This window comes from Notamacropus eugenii, chromosome 5 (assembly GCF_028372415.1).
Source record: "Notamacropus eugenii isolate mMacEug1 chromosome 5, mMacEug1.pri_v2, whole genome shotgun sequence".
In the NCBI taxonomy this organism is placed as follows: Eukaryota; Metazoa; Chordata; class Mammalia; order Diprotodontia; family Macropodidae; genus Notamacropus; species Notamacropus eugenii.
In genome coordinates, this window is record NC_092876.1 from 445072401 (window position 1) to 445099560 (window position 27160).

Consider the following 27160-nt stretch of genomic DNA (forward strand, 5'->3'; position numbering starts at 1 on the left):
TACCTTCACTTGACCCCTTTATTATACTCTATGGAACAAAAACTTCCACTCAGGATACAATTACAATTATCTTATATTTAAGTTAAAGCTTAAATAACTAGTAAGTGTAATTTTAAAACAGCAGAAAACACTTAGTAATGAACCACGCTGCCCACTGAATGTAGTAACAAGACAGAAGGGAGAAGCAGAGATCAGAGTAAACTCATTATTCCATGTTTCTCTGACTAGCCATAATTCAGTTACTCTCTCCTGGATTCTCTTAACCAACTGAGCTGGGAGCCAGGGGACAAAAACAAAACAATAGCTGCTGTAATACTTAGACTCAGTCTCCCAGAAAGCATCTGCCACCTATTGCTGCTGCTGCAACTGCTGCTTCTGCCACCACTTTCTCCTACCTTCTCTCCTCAAATTGTTCTCTAAGAGGAATTTTAAAAATTGCTGAAGAAACAGGAAAACTCTGCCTTCCAGTTCTATTCCTATAATAAATTCCTCCCTTCCAGAGCTGAGAAGAAATATAATTCCCCCTAAAAGGCAGCCAGTCCAAACCTTGTCAGACTAATGATTACATCTGCATTTGGTTCTTGCAGATTGGCTTGGTTCTAGATGTATCTAGCCCTGTCTTTATAAATTTTCTTTTCCCTTCTTTGAACTATGAGGAGATGAATCATTCTGCCTACTGGCCCTGTTTCTCTGTGTAGGTATTTTATATAGGCATACTTTCCTAGAAAATTAATTAATAAGGCTTTTAAATGAATGAAAAGGCATTTAATCATAATAATGGCATTCATATAATGCCTTAAAGTTGCAAAGCATTTTACCAATCATCACATTTTGTCCTTGTAGCAACCCTGGCAAGTGGATGGTATTCTTATCTCCATTTTACAGAGCAGGAAACTGGGGAAGGCAGTGGTGAAGTGATTTATTTGCCCAGGGTAACTTAACCCAGTTAAAGGTCTGAGATCATATATGAATTCAAGTCTGCTTGACTCCAGGCCCAGGTCTTATTATGTGCTGGACATTGATGAAAGAAATAGAAAAAGCATGGCAGCTCACTTAAATGTAAGAAGATATTATGGAGGTTTCAGCTACAAGAAGGCAGAGAAGACCCAGAAGTCTTGAAGCTTCATTGAAAAATCTGATTGCAGTATATGGAGGTGTGGAAAGCACAGAAGCATTGGGAAAGCCTGGAGGACCTTGGAAAGCAGTGGATCACATATCAGGGCCTAGTAATCTTTCAATTTACCAGAAAGATTGTAGTCAGTGACTCCCTGATCCTGCATCCCCACCATTATTCCAAGGGACCAAGCCCATTCCTATTTGGAAGCAGGGAGATGGCCAGATGACTCGAATTGATAAATTTAACCTTATCTGACTTGGATATGACACTATTTTGTAATGCTTGTTTTCTTGGTAATTTGTCTTCATTCTTTTTAGGTGAAATGGTGCTCGTGGATACTATATAATGCTTTTCAATAAACTATTTTAGCAAAGATAAGTTTCGTAGATGAGTTTCATTTCACCAAAAAGAGGAAGAAATACTTTTGTGTGGCTAGACTTAAGTTCTGTCAGTTACCACCCTCCCAACCACCCACCCGCCTGCCCTTGGGACTTCCCACTGCTGCTAGAACACAAATCAAAATTAGACACCAAGAACTATTTCCATGTGGGCAGTTACAAAAAGAGGAGCAATATATTGAATAACTTGAATTTTATTTTTTGCTTTATTAGCAAAAGATCAGCTCAAGGAAGTTTACGGATAAGAAGAATAACTGAACTTGTTCTCTCCATGGTCAACTGTTGTGTTTCTGCGGTGCCTCACGAGCCGTTAGACTGGAAAAGGTAAGAAAAAAAGAAACAATATGTTATTGTGATAATTAATATTTTTTTCAAACATACTTTTTTTTTTTTAAAGCACTTGCTGAATATAACTTAGATCCAGGTCTTTGATAATGACAGGCAGTATGGTACTGGGAAAAGACGCTGGAATTTAGAGTCCAAGGATTCTAGTCCCATATCTGATATTTCCTATGTGCAAATCACTCAAGCTCTTTGGGCCTGTGTTTCTCATCTGGAATATGAGCCGGTTGCACTAGGTAGCTGCTAAGGTGTTTAACAGCTATAGAACTATGACCCGATTACTTTTAAGGTGTTTCTTAGACCTTCTCAGGCAAATATAAACTAAAGGGTGGGGCTATATCAAACATTTATCCTTTCCATTAGAACATGAAGGTAAATTAGACCAAACATGCTTTTAAAAGCTCTTAAGCCATGCACATGTTGTACATTTCCGAAGTCCTCAGCCACAGTTATCTATATGCTGCATTTTGAGGAAAGGAGAAGTTGGGGAAGGACTTAAGTAATCACTAGGCTTACTCAATCTTATTTTCCTTTGTAGTTGTGTTATCTGGCTTAGCTCTTCAAATTTACCATATAATCATTCTAAATGGAATGGTTTAGCACCACAGGCAATTTATCAAGCACCAACTATGCAGTAATTTCCTGTATTTCTTGCATGTCTACCTATGACTTTTAAAGAAGGTCAGCAAATTCAAGCAAGAGGTTTGCAGGGCTTGTATATAGACTTTGATTTTGGTTTAAGGAACGTTTTAGAGAAGAGGAACTAGAGAAAGCTTTGCACTGAAAGTCAGGAGATCTGACTTCTGTTCCCACATTAACTGCATCTGTTCAGTGAGGGGACTGGATTATACTGCATCTAAAATCCTTTCCAGCTCGACCATTCTGTGATTCTGCGCTCAGTCACATCGTGCGTACAACAAATGCTAAGCTACTGTGATGTTCATAATATTGAATCTATGGTGTGGGCTAAAGTACAAGACACCACAATGTCATTTTGTGTTCAACAGAATGCATTTAAGGGAAGATAATCTATAGTGATAATGCTTGTTTATTTATTAAGATGTATACATAGTCATAGTTATCTGGTTATTTTGAGGTTGGAGGAAGAAAAACAAGTGCTTAAATCACTAGCCTAACCTAAAACAAATAGGTGTGTTTATGTGCAGGAGATGTATGTGTGATTTGGTTAAAGGACTTAAGCTTGATTTTTCATTTTCCTCTTTATATGTGTATTTGCATGTAGTCTTACTCTTCTTGGAGATAGTAATTTTTTTTTTGTAGAAAAACTGTTCCATAAAAATCACTATAATGCCTTCAAGTCTAAGAATTCTTAGCCAAAGTAAAAGGTGTTTGAAATTAATGTAAGAACATGCTTCATGAAAGCTTCGAGTGTTCATTTATGGATGAATAAATTTATTGAACTAAATTTATTCCTTCAGAGTAAAAAATATTTATGTAATTGAATAAAAATCATCATGTTACTTTTAGCCACATAAATGGTGAAGGTCAAACATTTGAACTCATTTGTGCACTTGAATTTGAATCTCCTTGGGTGTTTACAGTTAGGTATAGATTTTGGATACATATTTCCTTGAAAAAGCAGATGTCCTGGTTAATTGAAACGTTACATAATTGCCTTTAAAATTTTGCTTTGACATCATATTTGATCAGGACAGAGAAATGAATTCATGACCATACTTTTTATTTTTTGAGAAACTAAAACCAAACATACCAAGAAGGATCCATCTCATGATGAAAGTCCCAAGGAGAACCAAGTTTTCTGCACAATCTTCTTATTGTCCCTCTCTTCTGTCTACACTGATTTTTAAAGGGAGGTTAGTTATACAGATTTTAGTGTCATTATTTAAAAAAAAAAAAAAGAAAATCAAGGCCTCTACGTGTATTTGGAAATTCATTGATATTCCACTATTTTGAGAAGGGCTCGGTGCCTGGATTAAAATTAGATTAGATTTTACCTCTGGACCACAGTGACCTGGTCAGAACTGACCAGAAGATTGCTCTATTACTTGATGTAACTGATGCTGAAAATTAACACGTCAAGTTGTGATTTAATAATCTAATTGCCGTGTTAGGTAAAGCAGTGAAGTGAACAAATCTTTCTCTTTATTGTGTTGAATCAGTCATGCTGAGTGAGGGGAACAAAACCAAGAGAACACTGTACACAGTTACAGTCACACTGTGCAGTGACTGACTTTGATAGACTTGGCTCTTCTCAGCAATGCAAGGTTCTAAGACAACTCCAAAAGACTCATGATGGAAAGTGCTGTCCACATCCAGAGAAAGAACTACAGTCTGAATGCAGATCAAAGTATACTATTTGCTCTTTCTCTTTTTTGTTTTGTTTCTACTTCCTCATGCTTCATTCCATAGACTATCATTCTGCTTTGCAGCATGACTAATGGGAAAATATGTTTAATGGGAATGCAGATGTAGAGCCTATGTCAGATTGCATGCTGTCTTGGGTGGGGGGGGGCAGAAGAGGGAGGGAGAGAAAATTAGGAACTCAAAAGTTTGTGGAACTGAATGTTGCAAGCTAAAAATAAATAAATTTATATAAAAAATGAATCAATCAGGCAATAAACATTTATTAAGTGCCTACTCTGTGCCAGGCACTTGTACAAATAATCATGATTTAATTATTTAGTATCAGATATTGAAATATAGGCACTTAACAGAAAACTCATCAGGAAATGACATGAGAAATGAAATAAGGATATAATCTATAGTATATAATGTAAATTATTATTTCTATCTTTAACTTAAATATCTTTTTAGCATGAAAATAAGAAAATTAAGCTGCTACATTAGCAAAAAGATCTATTCCTTTTTGGAATTTGAATAAAACAATGAACCATATTTTAAGGAAATTCTTAAAACATTGGTTTAAAACACAAAACAGAAGCTGTAAATTCTCATGTACTTGCAAAGGAGAAAAAATATGTGGTTGTAGCTCTTTATATATACTTTTTATGTTTTCAAAGTATGAACTTCACTTTTGCTCCATGATTTCCAGGTTGTCTTAGTGGATTTTTAAATGACTTTTAAGTGTCAAGAAACCCAATAAGGAAAGATGCTACTCTTACAATAAATTCTTAACCTTAATGACTTAAAATTCGAATGAAATGGAGAAGATAATATGAAGAAAATCATTCCAAAGACCTTTTAGGTATTTTGCCAGTTTATCATTGAAACATCACCAACACGTAATCTCAGTAGCGTATCCCTTCTTATCATAAATTAGAAATATCTTACATCTATTCTAATAAGTTCTCATTTTTAGACTCCAAATTTTTCCACCTTTAAAATGAGAATAAATGTGACATACCCAGAAGCCTGTATGTTTTAGGTTCCTACTCCTTTTATTCATCTTTTTGTCAAATCTGCTTGTATTCTCAAAGCTTCTACTTCCCTTCCCTCCTAGTTCTACTCACTCACTTTCTCACTCTCAGCAAGTGACCTTGCTTCCTATTTTCCTGAGATGCTAGTCATTTCATATAATATTCTCCCGTGATTTTCTTCTACCGCTTCTCTACACCCATTCTTTTCTCTTCCCTTTCCATTTTAGAGGGGGAAAAAGTAGTCTTCCCCTTGGTGAGGTTGATTTTGCCCCTTTTTTATTTCTACCATGCAATTGATACATTGGTCATCATTTATTTTTAGACTCTCTTTGTATCCTTTATTTTCTTAGTTCAGAAACATGCTATCATCTTATCTACCTTCCTTTTTACTCTTCTACAAACAATAGTTTGCATCTCTTGCCTCCATTTCTTCCTTGTCCACTCACTCCTCTTATCCTTGTTATTTGGCTAATTTTCCTGCCATTTTAGTGAGGCATCTCTCTGAGATTCTAAATCACCTCTCCATTGTCAAATGTAATTGTTATTCCTCAGTTTTCATGATCTTTGTTATCTATCATGCTCTTTTTCTTGAGTTTCATTCAAGATTCTCCTTTGACTCATTAATAACTCCTTGGGTTTTGACTCTGCTGGTTGACCCTCTGGAGTTGGCTTCTAATCAACCTTTCTTGCAATGTCTCACACTCTTCTTCTTCAGGTACTCTGTGCTCCTGCCAAAGTAGACCATTTGTTACGGTCTTTTCTTTTCTATGTGCCTTTGTTCATGCTGTCCCCATGCTTGAAATGAATTAATATTCTGATCATTTCAACTTCTTTGAAACCTTCCCATCCTCAAAATCCATCACAGTGATTTATTCTATGGAACCATTTCTGTTTCCTCTTCCTCATTCCCCCTCTGGAAGTGATCATGCTCTCCTCCGTCTTTTCCCAGCACTTTAATAAATCTCTCTTGTACATTTATGTACTGCGTTGTATCAAGGATGTTTTATCTGTATTAAATCTGCCTTCCTATTAGATTGTAAACTTCTTGATGGCAGGGGCAGTGTTTTATATTGTCCTTATAGAAAGGATGGAGAGATCTTTGTGTGGGAAGTTAAAAGTTTCAGTACTGGTTGAAAGAGCAGGGTGACATAGTATGGTACAGTAGAAAGGTCATTGGTTCTGGAATGAGAAGATTTAGGTTCAAATCTTCCTTTAGTCATCTATTATTTATGGAACCTGGGCAATTAATGTTACTTTTCTGAGTTTCTGTTTCCTTATCTGTAAAACAAGAAACTTAGATTAGATAGCCACTAAGGTCTTTTTCAGCTCTTGATCTCTGGTCAAGGGTATATGCTCTTCTATTCAGTTCTTTTTCAGTTGCGTGTGACTCTTTGTGACCCCACTTGGGGTTTTCTTGGCAAATTGGTTTGCTATTTCCTTCTCTAGTTTATTTTATGGATAAGGAAAGTGAGGTAAATATGGTTAAGTGACTGCCTCAGGGTCACACAGCTAGTAAGTATCTGAGGCCAGTTTTGAACTCAGGAAGGTGAGCCTTCCTGCCTGGTACTCTGTCTACTGTGCTACCTACTTGCCCTGTATAGTATATGGTACACCCATTCATTAATGTGTTGATGTCAATTTGAAGGGAGGTCTTGAGTAGAATACCTCAGGATATATCTTTGACTCAATTCTGTTCAACATTTTTTAAATCAGTCATTTTTATGAGTAATGTTATGCCTATTAAATTGGCAAATTATGCAGACCTAGAAGGACTAGCTAACACGTTGGATGACAAGATTCACAGATTCCAGCAGCTTAGAAATAAATGTAAGCTTATATTTGTGAAGCTGATTTTTTTTCCACTGAAGTCTATGAGTCCTTGCATATGTAACTGAATGGGGGCAGGGTTCAGTGGACTGAAAACTGAATATAAATCAATGGCGTGATATGAGAGCTAAAACAGCTAAACCTATCTTGAGCTACATTAAGAAGTGGACAAGGTTCAGAATGTGGGAGGTGGTAATCCTGCCTTTCCTGGTCACATCACCTTTAGGATCAATCGATCAATCAACAAACATTTAGAATACTGAATTGGGCTCTGGGTGCCGTGTTTTAAAGAATGCCATTGACAAGTGGGAACATATCCAGAGGTGAGAAGCAAGTTGCTGAGGGAGAAATCAGGAACTGAATGTTATATAAAGATCAACTGAGGAAACTGAGGATGTTCAGCCAAAAGAGAAACCTTAAGAGGGATAAAACATTTGTTTTGTTTTGTTCAATCATTTTTCAATAGTGTCCTAGTTTTAGTGATCCATTAGGTGTTTTCTTAGCAAAGATACTGGCCCAGTTTGCCATTTCCTTCTCCAGCTCATTTTACAGACGAGGAAACAGAGGAAAACAGGGTTAAGTGACTTGCCTAGGGTCACACAGTATGTGAGGCTTGATTTGAACTCAGCTCTTCCTGACTCCAGACTTGGCACTCTATCCCCTGTGCCACCTAGCTGCCCCATGATACAACAGCTGTTTTCAAGTATTTAGAATATCCTCACATGGAGGAAGCAACAGATGCTTGCTGTTTGTCCTTAAGTTCGGTGGGAGGAGGGAAGGTGGAAGTGGCAGGGAAATGTATTTCAGTTCAATTTAAGGAAAAACTTCCTAAAAATTATGGCTGTCCCCAAATTGGAAGAGACTGCCTTGGAAGTTGGCTCCCCATCACTAGAGATATTTTAGAGGGGATTCAGGTAGGGGTCTGACTAGATGATCTCTAAGATCATCTTCACCTCTAAGACCTGTGGTTCTTATTTCATGTCTGTGTCTCCATTACCTGAAATGGTGCTTGCCTAGCTAGTGTTAATAGCTGTTTAAACTGAATAAGAGCTTTCTAAGCTTACTTGATGTAATGGCAAGTAAAATAGGATCTTTTGCTGTTTTTATTTTAGTATAATCAAGAAGTGAGAGCAGGCCCCCATCTGTATTTTGCAGTGCTTACTGACACCCTTGGCCAGCATTACTATTAAGCAAAGATAGCTAATGTATTTAATCTCCTTGGCCTGGACTCTCATAAAGTTACATCTTTCCAGTGGTTCAGGAGTTAATTAAAAACATGAGGGAATTATGTACTTCACTGTTTTCCTTTGGCCAATTAAGGGTACTATTCTGTGAAGGATGGTCTTATTATTCAAACTGTAGGGGTCTCTTAACTCCTTAGAAGTTCATCAAGGCCAGCTGGGTGAAGGTGGTTGTAGTTCTTCAGTATGAATAAATCATGTGAACTCTTTCCCACCGAAGGTCTAACCCTCAAGCCATGATTCTATCTATTGTTTCATCAGTTATGATAATGTACCTTTGGGTAGTCCAAAAGGCCTCCCTGCCTCTAGGCTCCCCAGCAAGGTCCCCTAGGGGTCTAAATATTTTGTGAGATAAAATTCACTCTAAATGTTAAGTTATGAATTCCCACCAATATATTTTTACTTTGATCAGTCATGCAAACAATATAGTCAGTTCATAACAGGCATTTTAGTTAAATAGCAATGTAGATAAAGTAATTCTATAACATTCTTTTACCATCTCACTTTTCAAGTGACTCTTTTTGGTGCATATTTTCTTCTCTCTTCTATTTATTTAATTTTTGGGCATGGCTAATGCTAACATTTATTTTGTGTGACTATATATATTTGTGGTAGGTTTTGCTTTTCTACCCTTCTCACGAATGGGGAGTGAAAGAGGAACCAGACATAATTCAGAATTGAAAATAAAATAAAATTGGATTAATTTAAAAAAAAGAAAGCAACTCAATCGTTCACACAGAATTACCGTTGTGAAACCATAACAAATAACTCACTTTCAAATTTAGGACATTGCTTGTGTGTCTTTTCTTGGCAGTTACCATTCTTCATGAATCAACTCGAAAGACAGAAGTCTAAAGGGAACCATTTTCTTTTTCAAATTGTTTTCTCCAAAACTTAACAGGCTTGAAATTAAATAAGATTTTTCAAATACAAAGAATACCAAAAAGATTGTACATGAAATTACAAGCTATATATTATATATATATATTCTATATGTTACACACATTAATTGTAGAATAAATTCAACAACATACACAGTCACTGAAAGAATATACCTTTATAGGAATTAAAGAGGATTTACATGGAGAACACATGTGATTCCACACACAAAGGGATGCACACACAGGGAACATGTGTGACTGGAACACATGCTTTTGTATTTCCAGGACTTAACACAGTGCCCAGCACATCCTAAATGCTTAATAAATATTTGCTTACCTTACTCACACTCCCATCACTGAAGAGCTGGGTCATCTCCAGTCATCCTGAGGAATATCTGGCCACTGGATTCAGATGACTCTGGAGAAGGAGTGAGGCTGGTGACCTGCACAGCCCTCCTTTACTCAAAACAAAGTCAATGCAAGTCATGTCATCATTTATTTGATGGCATGGTCTTCTTCGGCAATGAAGGATGAACACAAGACAAGATACTAATTCAATCTCACTACTCTCTGCCATTCTACCTCCCTCTAGGTGTTTGTGCTGACCCACAGTAACAACTGCTCATTGCTGTTTCTCCACCAAATATTGCTCTCATTCTACCTATCAGCTCCATCCATTTTCCAGGTAACCTGTCCAGGGACCTGTCAGATGTCTCCTTTGGATGTTGTTGATAGAAAATAGGATATAAGCTCCTTGAGGGCAGGGATGGTTTCATTTTGTCTCCACATGTTAGGAACTTAAAAAAAAATGATTGTTGATCAATTGGTTGAGCTCTTTCACTAGCTCTTTCAGCCACTACAGTGATCCACTGGAAACTACTATGGTTACTTAGTGGTTTGGCTGTAGAGGAGAAGCTATGTTGCTTTCTAGATTGCTCTCTTAACCTGCTCTTTAATGTTTTTGTCCATATATAGAATCCTCAGCTAAGCTACAGTCTTCAGAAGCTCTTCCAAATCCTGCCTCTGATATTTGCTACTTTTGTGAATGTTTGTCAACTATGTGACTTTGGGCAAGGCAATTAACTCCTCTGGGTTTTAGTTTTTAATTCAAAAATGAAGGTATTGTATTAAATGGCCTGTGAGATCTCTTCTCACTCAGAATCTGTGGTTCTAATATCTCCTGTAAGTTTTGTAATTAGTGAATTTTTTTTCTTTTCTTATAATGAAGGTAGAGGTTATATTCAATCAGAATTCTTAGTCAATGGCTATGAAATGCTTTGCATAGCCACAGTCAGCTCTCTCAGCCAAACTGCCCAAGAGCTCTCTTCTCCTCAGGCTGCCTGCACAAGAAAATACAGAAATCTAGACTGAGATTAGGTCTGCCCCTTGAACTCTTCTTAGAACTGTTTTCTGAGTGTCTCTTAACTAAATTGTTTTGGCTCCCCTGGGTCTTAGTTCACCTATTAACTAACTTGTAGACAGAAACACATTTTATATTTTAAGACTTATCACACCCCCTTTCTGAGGTAAATTTCCCTCAGGTTCTATTTAATCAAACACAAAATGGATTGAGAGGTACTGTGGCAAAAAAAAAAAAAATATGTTTCAACCTCACCTCAGCAGTCCATGCATTCTACGTAAATAACAACTGCTAGCACTGAGGAATTCTGTCGGGTTTTGAACTTTGTCTCTCCCATGCTTGAAACATTCCCCACTTCTGTTCTCTGTCTCCTAGTTTAGTTGACTTCTTTCCAGTTTTAGCTAAAGTCTTACCTTGTGCAAGAAACCTTTCCCAATCCTCTAATCTTCTTGAGATTATCCCCAATTTATCCTGTGTTCATGTCATCTTGTACAGTTGTTTACATTTGCTGCTCTCGTTAGATGGTGAGCTCATTGGAAGAAGGGATGATCTTTTGCCTTTCATTTTATTCACACCTCTGAGCCCAATATTTGGTACATAGTGGGCATTTAAGAAATGCTAATGGGGGAGGGGGAGTAGAGCCAAGATGGCAGAATAAAGGCAGGGACTCATCTGAGTTCTCCTCCAAAACCCTCCAAATACCTGTAAAAAATAAATTTAAACAAATTCTAGACCATCAGAACCCATAAAAAGACAGACTGAAACAAATTTCCAGCTCAAGACAACTTAGAAGATCAGTGGGAAAGGTTGCACCAGGCCGAGAGAATATAGCCCAGCATAGGCTGCACCAGCACATAAGTGACCCCAGTGAGCTCAGAACAGGCCTCTGAGTGGGTGACTGCATTGATGGCAGCAGGGGCAGTTTATGGACATCTCCACCTACAGACACCAGAGACAACTTAGAAGGTGAGCAGAAAGGGTCTGTCATGCCAGGGAGGGTGTAGAGTGCAGACTAGCACAGGCCTTCCCAGCACAGCACAGCCCCAGCAGGCCAGGAGCAGACCTTGGGAGTGACTGAATCATCATTAGGAGCAGCAGTGGCTGCTTCCAGAGCTCTCAGCCCACAGATGATGAGGAGGTCGAACAATCGGTCAGAAGGAGATTACAGGGGTCTCTTTACTAGCACTGAGGCAGGAGTCTGTTGCTTTGCCTACACTCAGATCTGGGTTCTATTCTTGGATGGCAGTCCTAGGGCAAGGAGGAGCACTAGCATAGCAGGACTTGTAGCCACAGAGGGACCCTCCTCACGGTTCCAGGGCAGAACAGAGTGCTTCTTGTTTCTCAGAGACCAAAGAACAGGCCATGAGAGTAGAAAACACCTCCCCTTAAATCATACCACTTTGGAAGAACTGAAAACTTGCAGGTCCCTAGAAGTATCTCTGAAAACAGCTGCACAAAACCTCTAAAGCTTGGGATACTGTACCCTCTACCCTAGAAGCAGAGACCTACTTTAACAACAGTAAAAGTCAAGTAATAGGCTAGGAGAATGAGCAAACAATGGAAAAAAATTCTGAGTACAGAAAGTCATTATGGTGACAAAGATCAAAACAAACATTCAGAAAAAGAAAACAAAGTCAAAGCTCCTACGTCCAAAGCCTCCAAGAAAAATATGAATTGGTCTCAGGCCATGGAAGAGCTCAGAAAAGATTCTGAATATCAAATAAGAGAGTTAGAGAAAAAATTAGGAAGAGAAATGAGAGTGATGCAAGAAAATCATGACAAGAGAGTCACAGCTTGGTGAAGGGGATACAAAACTATAGTGAAGAAAATAACACCTTAAAAGTGGGAATTGGCCAGATGTAAAAGGAGGTCCAAAAGCTCAGTGAATAAATTAATTCCTTAAAAATTAGAATGGAGCAAATGAAAGCTAATGATTTTATGAGAAACCAAGAAGCAATTAAACAAAATCAGAAGAATGAGAAAAATAGGAGACTATGTGAAATATCTCATTGAAAAAGCAACTGACCTGGAAAATAGATCCAGGAGAGATAATTTTAAAATTATTGGACTGCCTGCAAGCCATGATCAGATAAAGCATCTAGCCATCATCTTTCAAGAAATTATCAGGGAAGACTAACTTGATATTCTAAAACCAGAAGGTGAAATAGAAATTGAAAGAATCCATCTATCACCTTCTGAACGAGATCCCAAAATGAAAACTGCCAGGAATATTATAGCCAAATTCCAGAGTTCCCAGGTCAAGGAGAAAATATTACAAACAGTCAGAAAGAAACAATTCAAGTATGTGGAGCCGTAGTCACAATAACACAAAATTTAGCAGCTTCTACATTACAGGAGCAGAAGGCTGAGAATATGATATTCCAGAGGGCAAATCTACAGCCAAGAATCACCTACCCAACGAAACAGTATAATCCTGCAGGAGAAAAATGAACATTTAATGAGATAAAGGACTTTCTTTTTTATTAATTAAGTGATTTTATTTGTTTTCATTGTTCTACAATCACTTCCATATATATATATATATATATATATATATATATATATATATATAAGATTTATTTCCCCCTCCTTCCCCCTCTTTCCCCACTCTCTCCCTGAGACAGCATACAATCTTATATAGGTTCTACACATACATTCCTATTAAATACATTTTCACCTTTGTCATGTTGCATGGAAGAATTAAAATAAATGGGAGAAATCATAAAACAAAACAAAACATAATGTAAAAGAAAATGTTCTGCTTCATTCCGCAATCAAATTCCATAGTTCTTTCTCTGGATGTAGAAAGCATTTTGCCTCAAGAGTCCACTGGGAATTTTTTAAGTCCTTGCATTGCAATGAAGTACTAAGTCTACCAGAAAAATTCCTCACACACTGTGGCTGTTGCTGTATACAAAATTCTCCTGGTTCTGCTCCTTTCACTCAGCATCAGTTCATGTAAGTCTTTCTAGGCCTCTCTGAAGTCTTTCTGTTCATCATTTCTTACAGCACAATAATGTTCCATTGTATTCATATACCACAGTTTATTCAGCCATTCCCCAATTAATGGGCATCCCTTTGATTTCCAGTTTTTGGCCACCACAAAGAGAGCTGCTATAAATATTTTTGTACATGTGGGACCCTTTCCCATTTTTATGATCTCTTTGGGATACAGTCCTAGAAGCAATGTTGCCAGGTCAAAGGGTATGCACATTTGTGTAGCCCTTTGGGCATAGTTCCAAATTGCCCTCCAGAATGGTTGGATCAGCTCACAGCTCCACCAACAATGAATTAATGTTACAACTCTCCCACATTTTCTCCAACATTGAGATAAAGGACTTTCAAGTATTCTTGATGAAAAGACCAGAACTGAATAGAAAATCTGACTTTCAAATACAATACTCAAGAGAAGCATTTAAAAAAAAAAACAGGAAAGGGAAATCATAAGGGACTTAATGAGATTGAACTGTTAACATTCCTACATGGAAAAATGATACTTGTAACTCAGATCTTTCTCATTATTAGGGCAGTTAAAAGGATTGTATAGACAGAGGACACAGATTTTAGTTGAATATGAAGGAATGATATCTAAAAAATAAAATCAAAGGATGAGAGACTAATGTTCTGGGAGAAAGAGAAAGGGAAAGAGAAATGATGAGGTAGAATGTGATAAGTTATCTCACGTAAAGGAGGCAAGAAAAAGCTTTTACAGTGGAGGGGAAGAAGGGGGACATGAGAGGGAGTGAGTGAATCTCACTCTCACCAGTATTGACTCAATGAGGAAATAACATACACAGGCAACAGGGTGTAGAAATCTATCTTACCCTACAGGAAAGTAGAAGGGAAAGGGGATAAGAGAAGGAGGGGGTAATGGAAGGACAGACTGGGGGAAGGGGTAGTCAGAAGCAAAACACTTTTGAGGAGGGACAGGGAGAGAGAGAATAGAATAAATGGGGGGAGGAGGAATAGGATGGAGGGAAATACAGTTAGCAGTAGTAACTGTGAAAAAAAATTTGAAGCAAGTTTCTCTGATAAAGTCCTCATTTCTCTAATATATAGAGAACTGTGTCAAATTTATCAAAAAAAGAGCCAGTCCCCAATTGATAAGTGATCAAAAGATATAATCAGTTTTCAGATGAAGTAATCAAAGGTAGCTGTAGCTATATGAAAAAGATTCTAACTCACTATTGACTAGAGAAATGCAAGTTAGAATAATTCTGAGTTACTACCTACTACCAATTAGATTGGTTAATAGCACAGAAAAGGTAAATAACAAATGTTGGAGGGGATGTGGGGAAAATGAGACATTAATGCACTGTTGGCAGAATTGTGAACTGATTCAACCATTCTATAGAGCAATTTGGAACTATGCCCAAAAGGCTATAAAATCATGCATACCCTTTGACCCAGCAATATCACTGCTAGGAGGGCAGCTAGGTGGTGTAGTGGATAGAGCACCAGTGGAGGAGTTCCAATCTCACCTCAGACACTTGACACTCACCAGCTGTGTGACCTTGGGCAAGTCACTTAACCCCAATTGCCTCATCCTGGGTCATCTCCAGTCATCCTGATGAATATCGGGTCACTGGATTCAGATGGCTCTGGAAGAGAAGTGAGCCTGGTGACCTGCACAGCCCTCCCTCCCTCAAAACAAAGTCAAGTGCAAGTCATGTCATCCCTTCTCTGATGTCATGGTCTTCTTCGACAATGAAGGACAAACACATAAATCACTACTAGGTCTATATCCCAAAAAAAATTGGAAACAAAAAAGGAAATGACCGGTATGTACAAAAATATAACAGCTCTTCTCTGAGGATTAAGAATTAGAAATTGAGGGGATGCCCATCAACTGGAGAATGGCTGAACAAGTTGTGGCATGTGATTATGATGGAATATTATTATACTATAAGAAATGAGCAGGATAATCTCAAAAAAAAACCTGGAGAAACTTGCATGGACTGATACAATATATCGTGTACAAAGTAACGGCAATATGGTAGGATGATCAGTGTGACTGACTTAGCGACAACTCTGAAGGACTTCTGATGACAAATACTGTCTATCCCTAGAAAAATAACTGATGGTGTCTGAATGCAGATTGAAGAATACTTTTTTTCACTTTATTTTTCTTGAGTTTTTTTGTCTGTTTTCTTTCACGACGTGACCATTATGCATATATTTTGTAGGACCATATGTGTATAACCTGTATTGAAATGCTTGTCTTCTCAATGTGTGTGTGTGTGGGGGGGGGGAAGATGGGGGAGAGAATTTGGAACTCAAAGTTTGAGAGACAAATGTTAGAAATTATTTTTACATGTACCAGGGGGAAAATTAAATGCTAAATAAATACAAAAGAAAAAAAAAGAAATGCTAGTTGACTGACTCATTTCTCCAAGCATCCTTTCACATCCTGGTCTCTCTGTGACCTCTCTATAGCTGTAAGAAATTGCTTTATTAGTCTTTTTTTTATTGCCTTTCTTTTTGACTACCTAGTCTTTGTGACAGGAACTGAGAGCCCTAAGAATTAGTTTTCTGTTTATAAAATAATAATAACTGGCAGTTAGGTGGCACAGAGGATAGAGTGAGAGGCTTCGATTCAAAACATCTTCCTGAATTCAGATTTGGCTTCAGACACTTACTAGCTGTGTGACCCTGGGCAAGTAATTTAACCCTATTGACTTCAGTTTCCTCATCTGTAAAATGAGCTGGAGAAGGAAATGGCAAACCACTCCACTATCTTTTCCAAGAAAACAGTAAAAGAGATCAGGAGGCAGACACAGCTGAAATGATTTAACAAGAAAACATACTTATCATAGAACCACCAAATTTCAGAATTCAAAAAGCCCTCAGTGACCATCTAGTTCAACTTATACATGAATTATATTCATGTATAACCTACTTGACAAGTGATCACCTAGTTTTTGCTTGAAATTTTCTAGTGAGGGGTTACCCCCTTACCTGACAAGGAACCCCATTTTACTTTTGAATAGTTGTAATAGTTAGGAAGTGTTACTTTAGGTAACATTAAATGTCACTATGGAGCCCTGGGAGCCTCCTGTTCTTAGTGATTCAGACAGCTCAGGTAGTAGGCAAAATAACAGGTTAACCCTGTAGTCTGATGGAGGCAGGTTAAAATTGCAGGGTTCATATCCTGCCCTTTGGAGTTTTCGTTATGAAATATATGAATGACTAATGGGTATTCCCCCAGTTGAAGAAAGGTAGTCTCTAATAATAGGTTAGAGGCTGAGAAGTGCTGTCTTCATACTCACACTTCCCACTTAGTGCAATGCCTGGCACAAAGTGAGTGTTTAATAAATGTTAATCAACTGATTGTCTATCATATGTGATATTATACATGTATAGATTGACCACTGAAAGGAATGAAAACTGCTTCTGTAACGTAATTTATAGTAGAATTAAGAAACAGATTTAGAAAGGGGTGACACTTGAATTCAACCACAGTGGTGGAGATCAGGAATAGTTCTGCTTGTGATTAGCTGCTGTTGGTCAGAGCAGCATACATTTCTTCAGTCATTCTACATCATCTTGCTTTGGTTGATTCTGCCCTGGGAAGAGGAAACAACACTTTAAGCTGCTGTTCAAAATTGCCCCAACAGCCTCAGCTGTGCACAGAGCCATCCGTTGCAGCTGCTCAGCCCCTCCTCTTGGCTGACCATGGTTGCTCCTGCCAATGTGATGACAGAAGGGACTTCTCTTTTTTTCTAGTGCTATTTCGTGGCTAGCTATATAGGTCTAAAATGATCAACCACAGTATGCTTGGTGAGCATCTAAACTACTGCCCCCTATATGATCCTCAGCACAACACACTCTGCCCTGCCCATCAATGACATCCTTAAAAGTTCAATCAAGCAATTTGTGAAGCTGAAATTTACATTTTTTTAATGCTTTCCTCCCCTTGCTTCTAGACTTACTCTTCTGGGACCATGCAGAATATTTTCTGTCCCATAGTGGGAGCTTAATAAACGTTTATTGACTCTTAACTCTTCCACAGAATACATTTCATATACCAGAAGACAGCTGCCAAGTTCTTTTAGACATCCCTAGTTTGTTCATTTTATCTTTATATTGTATGAACTCCATACTGTTTCACTTTTTATTACTCTTATCTTTTTTGTTTAATCAAACTTTTAAGTCTATTACAGGTTATTTTTATGGGGCATGATTTAAAAATTTGGGTCTGTTAGCCATGGCCAGGGTGCATTTCACGAAATCTGAAAAGCATATGTCCAGTTCATCAGCAGCCTTTATAAAATGCGACAGTCAGGACTGACCACAATATTATCCATGCAATCTGACCATGTCAGAGTACAATTGGACAATCACTTCTTTAGTCCTAAAAGTTATTCTCTTAATGCAACCTATAGTTATAGATATTTTATATTTTCTTCTGTTATTAATTTTTTACTTTGTTTTAATATTTCTTTTTACTATGGAGTTAATGAATTCAGATAGCTCCATTATATTTTTCAGGATATCTCCCATTTTCATAAGATTTTCCAATTGTTCTAAGCTATTCACTCTCTCTTTCTTCCATCTTTCTTATTTCATTATTTTATCTCTTCCTTCATTTCTTCCAAGTTACTCTTATGATTCTAGTAGCCAAGCCATTATTTTCTCTGAGGCTTTATTTTAACTCGATAGGAGTTCCTCTTTTCTTCTGGGTTTAACCTCTTGGGTTTCTCTCAGTCTTTAGAATTTGACATTTTCTTCTGTTTACTCATATCTTGAAAGCCAGTTTCTGAATTGAGATTTTGTGCTTGTATTGAACTCTGTTCCCCCCTGTACTTTTGGATAAGGTAGCTAGATACTACTTGCTCATTCCCTTCTTTCACCAGAATTCTGCTGTGTCTGCTGTAGAGAGCACAACTCCTTTGGGCTGGCCATGTTGTTCAAATGCCAAATGCACACTTGCCTAAAGGACCATTTTATGGAGAACTCACATAGGGCAAGTGTTCACATGGTGGTCAGAAGAAGTGAAACAAGGACACTTTCAAGTTGTCTAAGAACTTTGGAATTGATTGTGTGACATGGGGGACACTGGCACAGAACTGTCCATCATGACATGGTGCTGTTCTCTATGAACAAAGCAGAAGTGAAGTAATTTGAAGGAAATGTGAGTTGTGCAAATTCAGAGAATCCACACAAAATGTTCATATGGCCTACTTGTATCTGCCCTGTGGTAGAACATTCCAAGCTCATATTAGTCTGATCAGCCATAACTGGATGAATTGCAACTTGACTCTAACATAGTAATGTCATTTTGGTCCTCTTTGAGCATGGAGGACAACAATGGACCAACCAGCTGCCTCTGCTGTTCTAGAGGAGGTAGCTAAGTCCTGATTCTTTTCAGAGATCTCTGACTTCTAGTTCAGTCTTCAGGTGTCTCACTCAGGTCTTGGTTTCATTCCTGTCATTTTATCCAGAATACATCTTGGTTTTACATACTTGTTTGCATGTTGTGTTCCTCATTAGACTGTGAGTTTCTTAAGAGTAGGGCTCTTTTGCCTTTCTTTGTATCTCCAACATTTAGCATAGTGCCTGACATATAGTAGGTGCTTAATAAATATTTATTAATTGAACAACTGAAATAAAATTATTCTGGTGTGACCTGTTCTTGATAAAGCCATGATGGCTCTTGATGATCACTTTACCTTTCTAGATTCCTTTAATATAGGACACTCTTAAATGTCACTTGACTTTGAGATCATTGACCAATATCTGGCAGATTGCATTATCTTCCAATAAAAGTTGTGGTATGTAAAAGATATATATATACCTCTTATTACATGACATCATTACAGTATTATAACTGATTCTTTTAAGATCAAAGTCCTAACAGCATTAATCATAAAGCAAGCTTCCCTTTCTTTTATCACTCATATAGTCTCTGTTATCTAGCCAAACTTCTAAATCAATTCTAGTAGACTTTATGGACCATGGTTTAAGATACAAGAATTATGGGCTCTTGGCCAGGGACAGAGTGCCTCTCATGAGACCCAGAAAGAATGCACTTTCCTGGAAACTTGCTGATCTCATCAAGAGGACTTTAAACTGACCATGTATAATTGGTAAACTGAATACCATAGAGATGATGATAGGGCAACAGAACTTAGAGATGAAAGACATTTTACAGGTAATCCAGTCCAGCCCTTTCAATCTCAGGCAAAGAAACTGAGGTCTAAGAGGTGAAGTGACATGAAGATCCATAGGATATAAGTAGCATAAAAAGAATATGAACCCAAATTTTCTGTTTCCACATCCAGTAATAATAGTAATAACAAAATACCTAGAATTTATGAAATGTTTTAAGGTTTACAAATTACTTTACATCTGTTATCCTACTGAATTATTCATCTTGGGAGGAAGGTGCCGTAATTATCTCCATTTTACATATGAGGAAACTGGGGCATACAGATGTTAAGTGGCTTGTTTAGGGTTACACGGTAAATATCAGAGGTTGGATGGGAGTTTCTTGAAAGCAGGAACTCTCTTTGGCCTTTCTTTGTATCCCCACTACTTAGCACAGTGCTTAACATAGAGTAGACACTTATAAAATGCTTATTGACCGAATAAGTCATTAATGTCAGGTCGAACTCTATCCATTTTGCTACCAAACTGCCAACACTGTACCAGCACTCTTGGTACTATACCATATCTTCCTCTCCTAGGCTATGTGCCAGCAGTTATGACACATGAAGCTGCTATGGCAGGTGAGATGTCCTGTAATCTTCAGTACATAGTTATGGGGAGAATGGGTTGTAATCTTACTCATGGCCTTAGTTATTTTTATAGAGCATATCAGTAGTTAGGAAAACTTAACACAAGTAAGTAAAATGATTTCATAGGCATCACTGACTCTTGACAAGATGTCACTCATAACTGGAGAATTGCAATGGAAGAGCACAAGCTTGTTTAGAAACAGTAGAGGCAATGAAGAGAAAGAGTGAGGGCATACTATGAATAGTCCATATATCCAAGGGGTAAACATCATTTTGGTGGATAAAAACAGGAGAAAATAGAAGTGGCCATAAGTATCTATAGATCACTAAACACAGTGGAAGAAAGACTCCTAAACAGGTTACAAAGATGACAGAGGAAAGATTTAGTTTTGATGAGAGATTCAGGTAAATGGAGTCTTGATAAAAACAGAAGTTTTAAGTGACAAAAAGTCAGAGACATTGCAATGTAAAGGAAAAAGTCTTCACATCTAAAATGAACATCTACCTGTTGGAAGGGGTCTGTTGCTGGAATAGCTCAATTACACATGAAGAGTCCAGCAAAGATGATGCTCACAAGTTGAACTCCTACCTTTGTTCCTAACCAATCATCTGGCTTTAGGCTCCAAAGGAATTTTGGTGTTTGTAACATCAGTTAAATTGGAACTGAATTGGAACTGACACCATAGTATGAAGGTAGAAGAACTTAAAGAAGAAACTGGCTTTGACCCAGGAAGAATTGTCCACAGAGATGATAGATCTAAGGGATCTGCCTATGGGTGATAAACTTCAAAACCAAGGCTCTGAGCTAGTCAAGGAGGAGATTCTTCTGTTGACCCTAAAATAAGAGTTGCTGCCCTAAATCCCTATTGATTAGAGAGATGCAATCAAAACTCTGAGGTACCACATCACATCTATCAGATTGGCTAACATGACAGAACAGGAAGATGATAAATGCTGGAGAAGATGTGGGAGACTTGGAACATTAATTCATTGTTGGTAGAGCTGTGAGCTGATCCAACCATTGTGGAGAGCAATTTAGAATTATGCCCAAAGGGCTACAAAAATGTGCATACCCTTTGACCCAGCAATATCACTTCTAGGACTGTATCCCAAAGAGATCATAAAAATGGGAAAGAGTCCCACATGTACAAAAATATTTATAGCAGCTCTCTTTGTGGTGGCCGAGAACTGGAAATTGAGGGGATGCCCATCAACTGGGGAATGGCTGAACAAGATGTGGTATATGAATGTAATGGAATATTAATGTGCTATAAAAATGATGAACAGGAAGACTTCAGAGAGGCCTGGAAGGACTTATATGACCTGATGCTGAGTGAAAGGAGCAGAACCAGGAGAACTTTGTTCACAGTAACAACCACAGTGCGTGAGGAATTTTTCTGGTAGACTTAACCCTTCACAGCAATGCAAGGACCTAAAAAATTCCCAGTGGACTCTTGAGGCAAAATGCCTTCCACAATCACAGAAAGAACTATGGAATTTGATTGCAGAATGAAGCAGACCATTTTCTCTTGTGTTATGTTTTGCTTTGTTTTATGGTTTCTTCCATTCATTTTAATTCTTCCATGCAACATGACTACGGTGAAAATGTATTTAATAAGAATGTATGTGCAGAACCTATATAAGATTGCATGCCATCTCAGGGAGGGAGAGGGATGGAGGGGGGAAAGGAGGGGGAAAAAAATCTAAGATATATGGAAGTGATTGTAGAACACTGAAGACAAATAAAATAATTTTAGAAATGAATAAAATCTCTTTTAAGATACAAAAAAAGAAAAAAGAAAAAAAGAGTTGTTGCCCTAGCTAAAAGACAGAGTGGGGCTCTGACTGAAAAGACCACTGTAATACTGTAGCTGACAAGAACGCAGTACTACCCAGCCAAGCCTGGAACCAAAGATGGTGAAAGACTACAGATGCTCTTTGAAGATCAAGCCCAGGGAGCCAGTGGACCAGTTCATCTACAAAGACCCATGCCCCAAGATGAGTTTAATAGCCAATAAAACTGCCTAGCCCAGACCAGCTGAAGCTGCCGTGACCAAAAAGACCAAGTGACTTCTTTGGCTCAGGCTCAGTGACTTGCGTGGGCCAGTTTAGCAACAGCCAAGGCCAGAAAAGAATTAGCTGAGCAATTGAACTTGGCCCAGCAAACAGAGGATTGACTTATCTATAGGAAACACTTTGCCCTACACTGAGTAAGCCCAGCTGAGTAACGTGGTTACTTAAAGATCATGGAAACCACACCCATGGTGAGCTTCTAGATGTAGAGCAATTGTCAGAGGAAAAAAAAAGAGAACAAAGTGAGATTGTAGTTTTAGAGTTATGGGTTGCTTTGACCATGTGTGCTCCCTATAATCATGCCTCAATCCCATTATGCTTTAAATCTGGGCCTGATCCTCCTTTCCCTTCTAGCCCCATGAACTCTGTGCGTGTTGATGGGAGAGTAAACTTCTGGTTTAGGGAAAGTGATCACAGAGGGGAGTGCTACCTGAGCATTTAGAGTCACTGGACAATTTGTATGAATTGATATAGAGTAAAATAAGAAGTACCAAATGAAAGGGAGATAATAAAATACTGAATAAAATATAATAACAAAAATATAAAAAGAAACCATACACACTATAATTATAGCAACATAAATGAAAAAATCCATAAAATAAGCTGAACTCTTCAGTGATAGGAAACAGATAAACATAACTTTTTACCATAGGGAGGCAGGGACGACAGAGACAGAATTTTGTCTGCGTTGTCAGATAGGATCACTTACCCGATATTTCTGCTTAATTTTTTCCCATTATACTGGAGAGTTCCTTCTCACCCCCGATAACTGTAATGGTATAGATGAAAAGCATTTAGAATTTTTAAAAATTAGCATAAACATTTATATTTCTCAGTAAAATATCTCAGCAAAAATATTGATTCTTCTAGCACTATTACCCCAGACGGATATGAAAAGCAGTTTCAAATAGAATAAGGAAGCAGAGTATCCCAACATTATATTTCTTTTAAGTTTGTATATTTGGGAGAATTGTGTTTTCATGGCTGTGATACGTTAACAACCCTTAGACCATTCAGCTCATTTATTTAATTGGCTTTTTTTTTTGTATCCCCAGCACTTAGCAAGTGAAAACTTAATAAATGTTTATTAATTGATTTTTCTACTTTTGTTATTTTGACTATATTCTGCTAAACAAAGCTGGGTCATCTCCAGTCATCCTGAGGAATATAAGTTCACTGGATTCAGATGGCTCTAGAAGAGAAGGAAGGCTGGTGACCTGCACAGCCCTCCCTCACTCAACACAAAGTCAAGTGCAAGTCATGTCATCATTTCTCTGATGGTGTGGTCTTCTTCGGCAATGAAGGATGAAGACACAAGATATTCTGCTAGGAATTTCCATTCTCTGCCACTGTGGAAGAATGGAAATTAAAACTTAGGGCAATTTGCTGAAAGTAAAACACACACAGAAGGGAGGCATTTATTTTATTTTACTGATGTAATTCAGTCATCAGTAATGTAACAGGCTCTATCCTTTAGTAGTTTTTCTTCTATTTTTTCTAATTTTTTCTAAATTGTGATTTTGCAGTTCAAGTTAATTTTAGTTTTCTCTCATCTGATACAAATTCACACAAAAGGTAAATATTCTAGAACACCCTATCTGCAAGTTGAACTCAAGTGAATTTCTGAAATATCCTCAAGATTAGAAATTTTTAAAAATCAGGTAATAAGAATTCAGCTCAAATAAAAGTTTATTGAGTTAAACCAGGGTTTTACAGATGAACTGAACTTTATTTAATGAGTTACTATTTTTCTGAAATTTTTAAATGCTGTTGAACAGGAATAGGACTTCATGATGAAAAAACAGCATGAATATCAACTTTAAAATACTTAAATGGTGAAACTTAAGTAAAAATTTTAAAAGTCTATCAAAAAAGCTCCAAGGATGAACCAAAATAATACATTTGAAAATATTTTAAGTTAGAAAAGATAACACTACATAGCATAGTATTTTCTCCTTGATAATGCACACTAAAACAGATTCATAGTGTGCTTCAGTTTATAGGTACCATAATTGTGCTTATTGCTGCCATCTGCTGGTTATTATCAGAATTTCATCTCTCTTATAAGCAGTTTCTTTTAACTGGAATGTGTTTCTTGGGAAAGAGGCTATAGAATGTTTAAACTGGAAGGGATCTTGGGAATCACCCAGTATAAGAGGAGGATTTTTATAATGTGGAAAACTTGAAGCTCAGAGAGGTTAGAGTTAGGTCACAAAATGAATTTATGGAAGAATGATAAAGAGAATCCAGGTTCCCTAACTCCAGTCTCTCTGCTTTATATTCTTAATAATAACTATTATTTATAAAGCACTTAGTGTGTGCTAGGCACTTTATGGATATCTCCTTTGATCCTCAAAGCAATCCTGGAGGTAGGTGCTATTATTATCCTATCCTATAGATGGGGGAACTGAGGCAAAAAGAGGTTTAAGTGACTTGTCCAGGGTCCCACAGCTATTAAGTGTCTGAGACTGGATCTGAGCTCAGGTCTTCCTGAATCCAGGTCCCACACTCAATGCATTGCACCACCCAGCTGCTTCTGAATTTGTTATTCTGCTTGAAAAACAATTGATTTAATAGAATCAGAAAACACTGTGACCTACTCATGATAGTTTATGTGAAGGTCGTAGTAATAGTTGTCATGGATATAATTTGTCAAGAAAGTCACATAGATATTGTCATTTGATCTTCATAACAACCCTGTTTTATTGTTGTCTCTCTTTTATAGTTCTAGAACCTGAGGCTCAGAGAGGATAAGCCACTTGCCTAGAGCCATATAGCTAGTAAGTATATGAGACACACTTCAAAAACAAGACTGTCTCACTCCATGTTCATTCTGTTATTTACTAGGTCACAGTGCTGCTCTGTTTTAGTTGGAGGTCAGACATATATATGGATCACAAACTTTTGAAATTATTTGTGCTCATTTACAAGAACATTTAGTTATTTCGCATCTTCTCTGTTCTTTACATGTCCCAATTATTCCCCAAACTTGTAGGAAAATTACTTCCCCTTCTGTTTTACTGAGATCAAGATTCATTTCCCCTGCTTTCCCAGAAATGTTATCCTTATTTCTACATCTGTTTTCTCTCCCTTCCCCTTAGACCAGAGAAAGAGCCATTGCACATTTAAAGCCAACTTCTCTATTTTCTCTGTGACTTTCAGCCTCAGTTTCAGCCTTTCAGTTTTGTTTGGATCAGGAACCAATTTTAATAGTGTGTGGAGATTTTATTGGCATACAGAATTCCCTCCACTAATATCAGTGGAAACTCTTTTGTAACTTAGAACATTTAGAGTTCCCTAGGGCATTGAAAAGTTAAACAGGTCAAGTATATTAGAATATAATTACAATTATTATGGCAACCAACAGTTTATATTAGAGTACATACTTGACTAATGAAATCATCAGTGCTAAAAATTTAAGGGACTTGCCCAAGGTCACACAAACCATATATCTAAGCCTGAAGCTGAGACTGGCTCTCTTCCTACTACTCCATCCTTCTCAATTTTACTTAATCGCTTTCATTTCCATCTTCAGTTTCCCTACCTTTATTAGTTCCATCTTCTTGGCCTTCGAATATGCAGATTTGTCCATTAAGAAACAAAACAAAGTGAAACCTTCGTCTTCACCCGGGTTTTCCCTTCAGCAATCGTCCTCTCTCTTTTCATCGCCACAGTTGAGGAACATGTAATTTTCACTTGTTTCCATTTTCTCATTTGCTTCTTAACCTCCAGCAAATTGTTTCTGTCCCACTGTGTCCACCTCCGTGAAATATAATATCCCAAGTATTGTTTTTTTCATTCAATCATTTTCATTTCTGTACAGTATTTAATACTGTTGACCCCTCCTTCCTGAAAAATTTTACCTCTTTTGATTCCTCAGAAACCAAATTAACCAAATTCTCACACCATTCCTTCTTTTTCCTTTTTCTTCATCTTTTGTCCTTCCACACACAAAATGTGGTCATTTCCTAAAGATGTCTTCTCAGCCTTTTATGTTCCTCTTTTTAATTCTCTCTGTTTCTCTTTCTCTCTCCCCTTTTCTTTCCTCCTTTCCTCCCTCCCTCCTACCCCCCCTTATCTTGCTTACTTAATAATCCTTTCATTGCCGATGATTTTCAAATTTTCCTGATCTCTAAGTCTTAATCTATCTTAAACTCTAGTTCTGAACTCCTACTATCTGCCGGATGTTGTTCATTTGTATTTGGATGTTGATCATCTCTTGAAGCACCAAACCTCTTCCTCTAATTAAGCTACCCATCCTAACTTCCCTTTTTCTTTTAGTGGTAGCATCATTCTTCTAGTAAAAATGAATAATTTCAAAGGATTTAGCTCAGGGGTTCTTAATCTTTTTTGTGTGTGCAATATGATGAAACCTATGGACTTCTCAGAATAATGTGTTTAAATGCATAAAAAAAATAGAGAATTACAGAGGAAGCAATTTATATTGAAATATAGTTGTCAAAATATTTAAAATTTTTTAAATAACTTATAATTTATTTTTCACTTTTCAACATTCACTTCCCCAAGAATGTGAATTCAAAATTTTCTCCCCATCTCTCACCACCCCTCACTCCAGGACAGCACCCCATCCAACCCTTCCTCCAGTCTGTCCTACCTTCTAATAACCCCCCTTCTTCCATTCCCCTCTCCTCTATTTTCCTGTAGGGCAAAATAGATTTCTATACCCCATTGCCTGTACATCTTATTTCCAAGTTGCATGCAAAAATGCATGTTAAAAATAACATTCATTATTAAAGATTTGAGTTCCATAAAACTTCCTTTCCTCCCTCCCTACCCTCCCTGATTGAGAAAGCAAGAAATT

At 37.5% G+C, this 27160-nt stretch overlaps 1 protein-coding gene and 1 long non-coding RNA gene across 7 annotated transcripts in view; one reads left to right on the forward strand and one right to left on the reverse strand.

Moving 5' to 3' along the window:
• Positions 1 to 1693: 1693 nt before the first annotated feature.
• LOC140507209 (uncharacterized) lies at positions 1694 to 27066 on the reverse strand. 3 transcript variants are annotated; one of them, XR_011968245.1, is made up of 6 exons: positions 25883 to 27063; positions 23048 to 23107; positions 10939 to 11227; positions 9503 to 9621; positions 3590 to 3675; positions 1694 to 1830 (listed from the first exon to the last, which is right to left on the reverse strand). It is a non-coding gene; the product is annotated as an uncharacterized lncRNA (long non-coding RNA). The 3 variants fall into 3 exon arrangements; XR_011968243.1 differs by having other exon boundaries at positions 9503 to 11227; positions 25883 to 27066; XR_011968244.1 differs by lacking the exon at positions 3590 to 3675 and having other exon boundaries at positions 9503 to 11227; positions 25883 to 27066.
• The window catches only part of TASL (TLR adaptor interacting with endolysosomal SLC15A4), a 31053-nt gene continuing 5627 nt past the window's right edge, over positions 1735 to 27160 (forward strand). For 2 of the 4 annotated variants that reach the window (XM_072615224.1, XM_072615225.1), the window contains exons 1-2: positions 1735 to 1839; positions 25064 to 25118. The gene's annotated coding sequence lies outside the window, so the exon portion shown is untranslated. The remainder of the gene's footprint in view (positions 1840 to 25063; positions 25119 to 27160) is intronic. The other 2 variants (XM_072615227.1, XM_072615226.1) reach the window with 2 other exon arrangements.